Source organism: Passer montanus, unplaced genomic scaffold (assembly GCF_014805655.1).
Source record: "Passer montanus isolate IOZ18808 unplaced genomic scaffold, ASM1480565v1 scaffold80, whole genome shotgun sequence".
In the NCBI taxonomy this organism is placed as follows: domain Eukaryota; kingdom Metazoa; phylum Chordata; class Aves; order Passeriformes; family Passeridae; genus Passer; species Passer montanus.
In genome coordinates, this window is record NW_024373257.1 from 577,792 (window position 1) to 590,174 (window position 12,383).

A 12,383-nucleotide genomic window follows, 5' to 3' on the forward strand; every position below is an offset into this window, starting at 1 on the left:
CTTGGGATTTCTCCAGATGTCCATTACTTACATTCTGCAGTGCTTGGAGGATAAACTGACAAAGAGAAAAAGAAAAAAAAAGTATTATAGTTCTTCTGCTGAGCTTCAAATATGTGCATTTCTCTGACATCACAAGAGTTTCACACCGGGCACCTGAAACCAGCAGACTTCTCCTCAGTCTTCCAGTGTACTACAGTCTTCCACTTGTACTGACACTACGAGTGTGACACTAGACACTCGTAGTGTCAGTAACACTGAGACACCACAACAGCATAACAAAGGTGAAGTTAGTAGAGCACTTAGACATCATAATGATGAACATCATTTGAACACAAGCCCACAGGGAAATGAATAATCCAGGTCTCTCCCCAGGGTTAGAGAAAGATGTGAAGAGATAAACCAAGTAACCTCACACACCCAGCACTGACAGCAAAAATCAGTACATAACTCACTAACCGGTCACTGCCATTTCTGTTCACTAGTTCAGAAAACAATACTGTGGAAAAACAGTATGATCATGCAATAAAAACCTTTATCATAATGCCAGTATAACACAACACTCCCCTCAAGACAGATAGATATCGAATGCACAGTTTGTCTTAAAAGAAGTCCCAACAGATTTCTTCAATATTAAGTGCACATTTGTGATATTTTGTAGAAATACAGTTAAATTAGTCTCACCTGATGATCGGATTAGAGAGAGATCAAATCAGTCTCTCTTGATCTTAAGTCAAAAGCACAACACCAATAACAAAGCCTAGTATATAATCTGGGATTTTGCTTCTTCACTTAAACTACAATTCAGATAAGTGATTTAAATCATGTTGATGAAATCTAATTTGGTAGAAGTGTGAAAAAAAACTCAAGCCAACCAATCAAGAAGTGAGATCTGAAGGCAAAAAGCCAGGCAGTCGCTTATCTTCTGACTTTGCACTAACAGTAAATGACCCTAGTGTGACTATTTCTTATTTAGTGTTAAAAATCTGGCCATTTGGACTTTGTGCATATATTAGGATTTAGGATATTATTTTTCTCATTTACCAGTATTTTCCCTCAGAAATGATATTAGGAGAAGGGTAACAATTATTTTCACACTCCACCTCAGCAAAAATTGAAGATCTCTCCTAACATTCGCAGGAATAGCAAGTGTTCTCAACTACTTATATGGATTCTGAAAAAAATCTAAACAAAAATCTGTAAATGCTGAATGTGTGCATGAGCATAGTGCAGGCTTCTTGTGTTTAGACCAAGCGGCATGGAAAATGTTCTTTAACTTCTGTATGTAACAGCCTGTGCTGCTAAACTAGGACATTTGTGAGCAAAAATGTATTCCATAAAATGTCATAGGAATACCAGAGTGGATTTGTCTTAGGGTGCATCAGTCCTATATCAAGAATAAAAAAACCAGGTCTGTGGAGGACAGTCTTTCTCTCCAGAAGACAACCAAAATTTTGGAAAACAGGAAAAAAGTCAACATGACTGGCACAGCCCGATACACATATTAATGTGGGGAATGTTCATTTTTCATGCTATCTTTTAACTCCTACTTCCAGATAAAAACATTTTGTCCTTTGACTTCCTCCACCAGGAACTCAAGCCAGTGTTACTGCTTTCTTGCAGACAATGCTCTTATGTGTCTATTTGCCAAACTCCCTGAATTTTTAGACAGTAGGTATTCAAATTTGGCATGGTTTCTCTAGAAAACAGTATTTGGCTTCTTCTTACAATATTTAACAAAGTTTTTAAGCTCAAACATGTACATATGGCAGATCAGTAATCATCACCATAGAACCATACAGCCAAGTGATCCAGGAAATGTGTCATTTCTAGGGAAATTACTGAAACAAACTTTTTAACTCCTATTTTTATTCATAATTTTTAAGTGAACTATTTAATACCTCGAATGGTTCTGTTCGCTTTTTATTTGCACTCCAAGCTGCTTGTTGCTCATTAAAAGTAGTTCTAATTGCTGTACCCTGCAGAAGCATGTTTGAAAATGTCTGCATGTCATTTGATGTGTGAGTGCACGAGCACCACTGTGCTGCAGGAGGGGAGGGAAAGGCCACTCCATTTATCATTGTTTGCTTCTTGTTCCTGTGTGGATTCAGCTCTAGTTGGCAGTGCTACCAAAACCTGAAAGCTGTTGTTTGGCTTGCACGTAAATCAACTGGCAGTTGTTTAATGCTTAGTCAGTGGAAGCCTGAATCCTGATCACTTGGATAATTCACAGAAATTGGTAATTTCACTGGAAATTTTGACTGAGAAAGGCACATAAAGTAAGTTTAAAATGCCAAATTATGCTGTTATTGATATAATTCATAAGGTTTATGAAACCCATCTATTGCTTTGTAGGTGTTAGCTTCCCTTTCTAAATCAAATCACTGCCAGTTCACATGGTTTGCTGGTGCCTATCTCTCTGTCTCTGTAGCCACTTTTTCTCCTTTGAATCCCAACCCCTAGTATGACACATCTGAACTGCAGCTGTGTGGTCATGCCTGCGTCTTTTGGGATGCAGGTGTAATCACATCACTGATTTTGCTGTTCTGATGGTGGGGCATTGTCCTTTCTTCAATGGGAAGAGTCTGAGGTTGTTTGGTTTTTTTGTTTGGTTGATTGTTTCTAACTCTAAGATCAGCATGGCAATTCAAGGGCATAGGACATTCAAGCTAGAATGCACAGGAGTTTGAAGTGTCCCCAGGTACTTGTTTCTGCCCTGTGGCAGATCTGGCAAATTGGGCAAGTTGTGCCCAAGCTACTGAATAGCCAAATGTGTTGGCAAGTCCTGGCTTCCTCTGACACGACCTGTGGCTGTGCCCAGCTGCTTGTGCAGCTCCTTAGCAGGGAAGGCCTCATTAATTAATTAATTAATTAATCCCTGCCCTAATGCATTCCCCGTGCTCAGCCTTTGTAGCCTCCAGCTCTGCAGCTCCGTTGTGGCAGCTGGTGGTTAGACAGGGGTTGTCTAAAGGCTGAAGTGTCCCCAGATGAACAGTAGAGCTTCCTGGAATCTGGGCTGGCTGTGGCACTGCCTTGTGCTGGGTAAATATCTCAGAGGATTTAGCATTAGCTACTCCCTTTGCTTATATGTTTATAAAAGCACTTGCTCTGTAAATATTAAGCTTTCAACCATAAAGTTTTATACATTGCCCTCTTTTACTAACAAGACTATTTAGGAATGACTGCCTGGTGCTGATGTTTGTTATTCTTTCAGTATTTATTTCAGCTTCTCTAAACAAAACACACCCTGGATAAAATCACATATCTGTGGTCACTAACTTCAGTGTGCCAGCATTTCAGAGTTCATTTTTACTGTCTTTGCAGAACAGCATTTTCATATTTGTACTATTTACTTGTTTCTGTATTTTCCTTTTATGTTATGCATGTCCTTTTTGCACAAACTGACTATATTCTAAATAAGATTCTCATCTGTTTATGCAAATGCAACAGCATTTTCTGTTTCACTGAATACATTTACATTTACTTGCTGCTTTATTGTCACTATAAAGGCATAGACTGGTTTCAATTTATAATTATTGTAATATCTTACCTTAAACCAAGAAGTCAAAATTCAGAATGCTCACCAGTACGAAAAGCTAAAATCTGCTTTGTAAATTCTGTGTTTCTTTGCATTTTATTATGAATAATTTAACCTGCTATTTTGATGAATATTTGATTGGTATTGTTAAATCTCTTGTTGGTGTTTTTCACAAGCTTCTGTAGTTTTGAAGTCTAAAATAATTCTGTGGGACCTAAAAATTCTGGCAGTGGCTAGCAATAATCATAACTTTACTGAAACATTCTTGTTCCTATGTGCAACCAGAAACAGAAACTTTAAAAAGAAATGTATCTCTTCTCATCTCATATAACTGATACAATTGGTTTTCTGGGCATTTCAGATAAAATATAAATATGAAAAGCTTTTGGATTATATTTCTTATCTGGGTGTGGTTGTCCATGGCTGGTGTGGTTATTATCATTTTGTTTCAAATACTCACTAGGTAAGAGGGAAGATGTTAAACTCAAAGTATTTTACACTAAGTTACAATATTTTGTTCTGTATGTAGTTTGAGGAAAACAAATAAAAGCAGCCAGTTTAGAACATATTGCAATATTATTGATTAGCAAATACTATTTTCAAAAATACCTAAACCACACAGCATGGCTTGGGACTCACTGACACCTCTGTTTCTACCCTGGTCAGGCACTGATAACACAGACCCAGAGTACACAGGTCTGCGATACACATTGAGCTTTCCAGTTCACTATCTCAATACCAGGCTTTCAAAATGTGTCACAGTGTTCCACCACCAGTGTGACCTCCTCCCATACCCGGGTATTACAACGTGTAAACAGTTATCTCCTTTCCTAGGCAGTAGCTAGTTTGTGCTAGCTGTTTTATTGTGAATTACTTAATACAGACACAATTGCAGCAATTTTTTTTGATGGACATGCCTGTGATTAATGGTGTCCTGTCAATCCCCTCTGAACAATGAAAGAAGTCATGCCAGCAGAACTGAAGTTATAATGGATTAATGCCTGTTTCTCATCCTGCTTGCACTACTGCAGATTTGGAGCAATTCCATCAAGGTTCCTGTTTTTAAGACTGTAGGAGGCTCTAGCCTCTGCCTCTTAAATGTATTTATTTATGATAATATTTTCTATATATATAATAAAAATACACATTTATATATACGTGTACATATATTATATATAATGTCAAGGGAGTTGGTGGAATCACTGTCCAGTCTTAAGGAAAGACTGGACATGGCACTCAGTGCCAGGGTCCAGTTGACATGGTGATGTTTGGTCATAGGTTGGACTCAATTATCTTGGAAGCCTTTTCCAACCTAATTCATTCTGTGATTCAGAGATAGGGCAGAGTTTGGAAGTGGAGGTTCATTATTCTCTTACACTCTGGAGAATGGTTTTATGGTAACTCACTTCTGAACACTGATGAAAAAGATTCCAAAAGGAGTTTGCATTCCAAACTGCTGTCAGTCAAGGCCTAGTCCTAAAAGGTACTGGATATTCTCTGTTCTAGTCAAAGTCAGACAAAACTGATGGATTTGTGAAGCTGTCTGAGAGTACTGTTGGTGTAATGATGCAAACAAGTTATTGTTTTAGTTTCTGTCTGTATCAAAGTTTCTCCTCTCTAGCTTGCCTTTAGCATAAATGAAAATGAGGAAATATTTGAGAATTTTTCTCATTTTTCTCTTATTTTTTTTCTCCTAAACATATTTCTACCAATAGGAAAACTCAAAACTTATCTGTAAAGTGGATGTTAGTGAGTCTCTGCTTTTCTATGCTCATTTTTAACATCATCTTCATTTCTGGAATTGAAAACTAAACTTCCAGAAAGTGCAGCAACGATATCACCAGGTGCTACCAGCAATACCTTCCTTATGATGCCACCAGTGCCACCCTACCTCTGACACGGTGCATACTCCCACAGGCACCTGGTGCACAGTTGTGGCTGTCCTGCTGCCTTCTTGTTGGCAACATTTCTGTGGTCAGCCCTTAGTTCTGCACTGCTGTACTTATTGATGCTCAGAGCCATGAAGCCTGACACTTCCTCGTAACCACGTCGGTAATCGGATGGGGTAAGATTTAAAGTTGTCCATATGGCAACTTTTATAGTCCAGAGTACATTCAGGGAGAGTTGTAAAGATAGGAGATCAGCAGAGAGCAAGTAGAACCAGTGTCTCTGTGTCTGCGTTAGTGCCACGTGGTTTAATAATCTCCTGTTGCTGCTCACATTACTGGTATAACCTGATAACACACTGAAATTGATAGCCTGGTCAGTGCCACAGCAGCACAGGCCTGTTGGGTGCAGGAGAAATTTTCACAGAAATCAAGCATTCAACAATCTGCTTCTGCCAACTAAGTAAAAAATCTTACAGTTATGGTGATCCCATATGTGGACTTAAATTCCTCATTTAGTGATTCCCAGCCAGAGCTTTGAATACATCCAAAAGCAATGAGTGCCTGATATTATTTTTATATATTATTTATTAATAAGCAAAGAACACATTCTAAAGTCAGTACAGCAGTTAGAAGCAACACTGTAAACTGAAAGGAAACTTTCAGACAGTGTTTCACTTCAGAGAATGTTTCATTTTGTCTTTCAGAGAACTTACCCAGACAATGGAAAAATTCAGACAGATGCTGACAAGGTAAAGTGAAAATCTTAGACTGTTTCAAGAAACTCTTCTAATACAGTGTACAGGGGCACCAGTGTTTTCCACGTTGTGTATTCAGCTTTTGTATTGTATTGTTTCTTATAGCTCCCACCAAGCAGTTTTCAACCCTTATTGATCCATTCTTATGTCTTGCAGTTGTAGAGGCAATTACTCAGAAACTTTTAGAATTTAGACTGCATATGCAAACTAGAAAAAGTTCAGCAAATGCTGCCTGGCTACGTGGCACTGTGGTCCCTCCATATGTATTTGAATGACAGGACAGCATTATGTTGTTCTGTGTGTCCTGTGACAAGTTACACGTGTTCAAACCAGCAGGATTCTGACTCACTGCTTTTGGATCTCTTTTGAGACCACAGTCAGTGCATGGCAATCTGCAAGGTCTCTATTAGGGATGAAGAAGGAATAAGGAGCATGTTTATCACCAGGATAAAAGGCTTTGCATGAGGTTCCTTCCCATGAGATGTGCTGCCTAGTGTGAACTGGCAGGCAGGAGATGCAGAAGACAAGAAGTGAAGCAAAGGGATTGAGGAGGTAAACCTGAGAGCCAAGCTTCTTACAGGGCAAAAGTTACACTCTGCATCAATCTGGTAAGAAATGAAAAGGTGTTTCATACAATATGTTCCTAAAGTAGTTTCTCACTGCTGACCAGAAGGTAGGGTTGCACAGTTGTGATAAGGGAGCCCACTACAGCCCAGGAGAGGGCTTGCTCTTTCACCACAGGTGGTTGCTCAGGAAGCTCTGTTGAAGCTCTTTGCTGGCAAAAATCAGCAAGTCATGGATATGAGCTGTCCTCAGAAAAATATCGCTCACAACCCTCAGTCCTGCCTTTTGTCTGGGCTACAGAAAACCCCTTTAACTCAGTACAAGGCAGGTGAAACATAGATCTTAAAATCTAGGGAATTTAGGAGGCAATAAACTATTTGTGTGGAAGGGAGGTATGCCTGTGCAACCAAACAATAAATTGCTAATGTCTCATTTATTAATTAGGAATGCCTGCCATAGTAGTTGCAATAACACTTGCAGCTACTGACAGAGAAGGAAAAGCTCTAAACTACTGATAGGAAGAATTTTAAGTCCACATATTATTACAACAGTTGCTATCCCACGCCTCTTGTGATGGCTTATTATTAATACAATTCTAGATGTATTGTTGATATACTATTTTGTACTTCTAAGTACTCAAAAGAAATAAAACTCTTTACTCAACCTAGAAATTCACTAGAAAGAAGCACATTTTCTCCTTACTAAAGATCTAGGGTACTGGATCTACATCTGCCTTGAATCCTTCTACAAGACTGTGCAGTGCTCTGTGAATTGAAATGCAACCTGCAGACACCCTCACAGCCTAACTGATACTCCACTCCTTCACTTAAGTGCATAACTACGTTTCAGTACCTACATTAAAAACATTAAATTAATTAAAATAATGTACTGAAATATACATAACTCACATGTATATAAAATCTGGCTGTAATAATGATATTCTAATTTGCCCTGTGTTTCTGGAATAGGTATTCACTGGAGTGCCCACATACCAAAGCAGGCTATCAGGCTTAAAATGTACCTTGGCAACAGTGGATGATATGAAAGAAAGGCAGACTTGTACAGGAAATGTAAACACAACCCCCCTTCCAGATGGTGGTCATGTTTTTGCAAATTTATTCCTCAGTCCCTTGTCATCAGCTCAGACTTTCTTGTCACAAACTCGGATTTTTGACAAAATATTTTATTTTTAAGAAATGTATACTTTCAGCAGGCAGAAAATGAATTCCATTTGTTACAACGGGTCAGACTTTGTTCAAGCGCATATCAATAAACACATTCAGACTTTCGTCCCCCTTTTTGGATTGCAGCATCACTCAACTTCAGTGGCAGTTATTCCCAATTTAAATCCCTAAAAGTGAGAGAAGAGCAGGTCCAGCCAACTGAGAATTATGAATTTCTCAGCACAGCCAAACATCACAGCAGTTCTAGAGCAGCCTGAAGCAGATTTACTTGCTCAGTTTAACATCAACACTCCATGTATTGTCACAGGCTGTATGTCACAAGCCCTCAGCATATACTGTGTTACTTAAAAAAGGATTGCTTTCATTTTATTAATTCCATGGGACTGATCAATTCAACAAATCTTTGTACCATTTCTTCATTTCCTTAAGCACAATTTTCATGGTTGGAGCAAACAAAATACCTTATCTCTGAGTCTGTTCAGGCTTGAGAGAAACTTCATGGGCAGCTACTTCTTTTGTTGAAAATTAAGTGAATTTGGATGAATTTATAAGCATTCTAAAAAACTTATAATAGCTAACATGCTAATTTTCAATTGCCTTGGTAAACCTCACTTTTTAAATTGAAAACAGATACATACAAGTTGCATACTCCAAACACAACTTGTATGTATCTGTTTTCTGATAAATTTGTATCTGATAAATTTGGCTACATTTATTTTTCTGGATTTCTTCTCTGAATGATACATCAAACAAATGTAGGGAAGTATATCTTCTCACTTTAATACCTTTTTGCAATAAAGCCCTGAATACATAGAAAGTTTGAAACTCAGATATTAAATGGTATAGAGAAAGATTTAATAACTTTTTGTGTGTGTGCTTCTAGGAATAAAAAGGATTCATTAATGAAAAGTATGATTAGCATCATCTCTACAGTGGTAGCACTTGCATCACCTGGATGATTGGCTACCTCATGTTAATAAGTTATGAAAAAACAAGTCTTGCTTTCAGCTTCCAGTTTTGCATTTTGAATGCTACCCAGGTATAATATTTAGCAATTCTGAAACTAATAATTGAGATTTAAAAACAAAATTTGACTTATTTGTTCTACAGCTTGATATAGGGTGGGAACTTGTTAGAAAGCAGTTATAGGAATTCAGATTTTTTTTCAAAAACAGATGCTGGTTTGTCACACAAAGAACTCTTACCCTTGTACAAATCAAGGTAGGATTTTATTTCAAGGTCAACATTGAAAAGACTGTTCTGTCTGGGGGGCTTCTCTTACACCAAATAATATATAAAATTATTTTCAGAAAGAATAGCAGGAAAAAAAATTCCTCTGCAACAGATTTTGGAAAGAGTCCCAGGGTAGTAACAAGAGCTTCATGGCTTGAGACCTTTCACAGTGATACTGAAAAAAAGCCTTCAGGGAAGTTGCTGCCTCTTCTTTCCCCCTTTTCCAGCCTTGCTGGACTCTTGGCCTTGTATTCCTACAAACAAATCCCTTCATATAAGGCATATGAAGTACTCAGAGTAATGGATTCTTCATTATTATGCCCCTGGCTACTTTCTACAAAACAGCTAATTGGAAATATGTGAAAATCTCCCATCCCCAAACATTAAGTTGATTATTGTCAGTTTGATCTACTGAAAACAGAGTGCCTGTACACCAGTGACAATCAGATCTGCAAACTCTGTGCAAAAAGTCCTGAGGAGATCATACCACACTGATGGACAGATTATGCCCAGGATTTAAAACTGAAGTCATGAGCAGGAAACAGAGATCCATTTATTTAGAAACATGAGCCTCCTTTTTTTTTTTTAAATCAATATTCTCCTGTTTAATCCTTGAAATGAGAATTTAGAAAACCAGTATAGAAATGTTAAAGTCTTTATTCCCTTTGTCTGAATCTGACTGAAGTGCTGACATGGCACACCACATTTAACGCTTACAGCATCCTCAGCCAGGTCTTATCTTCATCCTATCCAGATGAGAGTAACAATATGATCCTGAGACAGGCTCCTGACACATGCTAACTAATCCATTACAATGTGCAAATGAGGCATCTATAGCTGGGAATCACCTACATGGATTCATTTTCCTGTTCAAAGTACTTCATTTATTTCAAGTTTTTTATGTAATTGTTAGCAGTTACCAAAAATAATTTCATGGTTGTTTTTCAAATCAAGTCACATTGACTGGTTCTTTTCTGGTTTTAATAGCAAAATAAGTCCACACTTTCATTTCCTCTACAGGAACTCCAGATTTGTATTCTGTTCACTTTCAGAACACCACTCTTCAAGAAAAAAGTTTTCAAAGTGTTCCCATTTTCCAGGTACCACTGTATTTGCATGAAAAACACAAAATGTTTCAAAATCACAGCCTGAAAAACATTCACAGGAAACTTCCAGACCAACCCAGACTTTTTCAGACAGTATTTCCTTGTCTAACTGGAACTGGAAACCTGCAAATAGGTGAAATACAATCCCACTTTGTTCATGGTTTGTTTCATGCAGCTTTCACAGGTACCTCGAATGATGGACACACTTCTCCAGTACAGACACACAGAAGTTGCTCTCTTTATGCCTTTTGTATATTCCAGGCCCACTGGACGTGGCCAATGCACTGCAGCTCTCCTCTCCCTTTCATAAGTAAAAATTCCATTTAATTAAAAACCAAACAGTATCTCAACAACCAGCAATTATACATACACTGTGCATTACACATGAGACTTTCTGAGTGTCTTCATGGAAATGTTTCATCAGTCCTGAAAAGTCCTCCATGTCTTAGAAATCCATGCTGTCTTATGAAGCAGAAAATAAGTGTATTTTATGTATAAGCATTGTATAAACAATGTATAAGCATTGATACACCTCTAAAAAGATCAGTCACACCAGAAGCAAGGCTGAAGTTCATCACTACTGCTCCAGAAAAAGCAGAGAAGGTCATTAAAAGTTATTTAGGATAGGTGGTTCATAATTTTGGGTTGTTTTCTTTTTTTTTTTTTTTTTTGGAGAGGAAGTTCATGTACCTGTGGGCATCCATTTTTTATTTGTAAATCCAATGTATAATGCTTGCTTTTGCCAATTCCTCCAATTTCCTTCAGAAATTTTCCTTTTCCTTTAGAAATTTCTGTGGTTTAGGAAGGATGATACTTGATTGTGTTGTAAAACATTTCTAGGCACTGTGAGGATGACTCCTTAAATGAGTAATAATATTTTCTAATAATTGATATTTTTTTCTCCACAAACAAAAGTATTCTCTAAAGAACATCCCATTTAATTTTGAACAGCTCTTTAAAAAAACTAATAAAAATATTGTTTCCATATTATCCCAAAAAATGAAGCAAAAAACCTACAAAGAATTTGAAGTATGGAATTGGAAGTATTGTCTTCTTTTACTAATTAAACATCCTGTCATCTGTATTTCAGATGTGAACAAAATGCTGTTCTTGCCAACACTGAACATCTTTTGCTTAATATAGAACATAAACCCCCCCGCCCCTCCCAATTATACATTTCATGGCTTTTTTCTCCTTTCATCTAGGGAATCCTAATTTCAGAAATGGGACGAATTAAAATGATCTTTTTCAGGTAATATCCTAAATTATTACAGGAACAATAGTTCAGCTCTTATCTACACGTGGAATATATTTATCTTCATAATGTAGTGAACTTTAGCATTGTTTGTGATACGTGGGCTTTAGGGATCATGAAGTTTCTTGTTAATACTTTGGAAACACTGCTTTGATAAAGAAATGGATTGGAGAAGGACTGAATCATCAGTACAAAGGTATGCAATACAAGTGGCAGAAAGTAAAATGGATGGAAACATCCACTTGTCCAGATCTTTCCCATATTTTTTAAAGCAAAGATTTTTTTCATTGAAAATACCCAAATATTTTCTAAATACTTTGTAAAGTTTAGAAAAGAAGCCTCCCAAACCATGCCCCCTCCTCCTCCTTGAAATGTTTAGAATTAAAATTTGTATCGTGTTCCATTCCAAATTTTCACCTCCATTTTCAATCTCCTTACTGCTAGTTGGACCCTCCTCTAAGCCAGGACAGATAGAACAAAAATTTAAAAACTCTTGTATTTTTCTTGTCCCAGCAGAAAATAGATATTAAAGAAAAAAAGGTGTATTTTCAGAGGCATCTTTAACCCAGGAAATACCTAAGCACAGTTGTGCTTTCGGTAGCTGTGCACAGGCACGTCCTCGCTGCTGAACAAAACCGGGCAGCATTAATCCCAATTATCCCCCAGCAACACGAGTTCCAGCTCCAGAAGCTCTGGGAGAGGCCCCCTTAGGAATCCATTCCCACACATTGACAAAACTCGGGAAATTAGCTGCAGATTCATGGTTTGTGTCTCTTAGGGGGACAAGCTCTGAATAAAGAGAGGTCAGCGTGACAGGGTGTGAGGGCGTGTGCGGCAACGAGAGTGACGTGACCATTCAAGG